The sequence below is a fragment of the Octopus bimaculoides genome, chromosome 1, assembly GCF_001194135.2.
Source record: "Octopus bimaculoides isolate UCB-OBI-ISO-001 chromosome 1, ASM119413v2, whole genome shotgun sequence".
Taxonomy (NCBI): domain Eukaryota; kingdom Metazoa; phylum Mollusca; class Cephalopoda; order Octopoda; family Octopodidae; genus Octopus; species Octopus bimaculoides.
In genome coordinates, this window is record NC_068981.1 from 28200993 (window position 1) to 28201310 (window position 318).

Here is a 318-nt window from a genome sequence, read left to right on the forward strand (position 1 = left end):
ATATATATACACACACCTGTGGTGGGGTGCTGAAAAGTTCCTGGCTTTAAGGGTGTCGCGAAAAGCCTGGCTGGAGACGAAACCTTCCGAGTTCTTTTACATGGCTTAGGGAAGGTGAAGGACCGCTGCAATAAGTGTGTGAATCTGAGAGGGGAATATGTTGAATAAAATCATAATTAACCGATTTTCCTGTATTTTCTTCTACCCATTGCCAGGAAATTTTCAGCACCCACGCGTGTATGTATGAGTGTGTATGTATGTGTATATGTATAATTGTATTTATATGTATGCATGTATATGTATGCATATATATAGATC